The sequence below is a fragment of the Chrysochloris asiatica genome, unplaced genomic scaffold (genome assembly GCF_000296735.1).
Source record: "Chrysochloris asiatica unplaced genomic scaffold, ChrAsi1.0 scaffold00140, whole genome shotgun sequence".
Lineage (NCBI taxonomy): Eukaryota > Metazoa > Chordata > Mammalia > Afrosoricida > Chrysochloridae > Chrysochloris > Chrysochloris asiatica.
Genome location: NW_006408658.1, coordinates 1,167,085 through 1,167,894, shown reverse-complemented (window position 1 = coordinate 1,167,894; position 810 = coordinate 1,167,085).

The following is an 810-nucleotide window of genomic DNA, read 5'->3' as shown; positions in this document are numbered from 1 at the left end:
GTTCTTGTAGTAGCTAATCAGACTAAAAGCAATTCTTTTAAAACTAGAGCAGAAAATATTAAATAATGTTTTTTGGAGTAGGGAAAGACTTCTAACACGATTCTCAGATATAAAGAAAAGTATTGATATATTTGACTACATTAAAATAAAAATTCTGCGCAGCATAAAACAGATAAATTTAGCTTTTTAAAAAAATAATTAGGTGAACTCAAAAACATGCAAATAGAAAACAATTTTATTACACCAATGCACTTTGAAAACTGCATTTCAATTTGATTTTTCATGTCCCTGGATGAAATTTCAGTGAGTCCTTCTAGTTATGAAACACTGTTAGGAAATAACCACCAATTGTCTGTCAGTTTGTCATACTGTGGTGGCTTGCATGTTGCTGTGATGCTGGAAGCTGTTTCCAGTATTTCAAAAACCTGCAGGATCAACAATGGCAGATAGGTTTCAGGAGAGCTTCAAGACTAAGACACTAGTAAGAAAGAACCTGGGAGCACTCCTGAGGGATTTGCTACTGAAAACCTTATAATAGCAGTGAAACATTGTCTAATATAATGCCAGAAGATTAGGCCCTCAGATTGAAAGGCATGCAAAATATGACTGGGGATGCTGCCTCCTCAAAGTAGTTGACCTTAATGATGTGACTACAGCAAAGCTTTCAGGCTTTCATTTGCTGATAGACAGTAACTCAAAATGAGAAAATAAAACAAAAACAGCTGCAAATATCCATTAATAATCAGAACATGAAATGTTCAAAGTATAAATTTAGGAAAATTGGAAGTCATCAAAAATGAAAAGGAACAC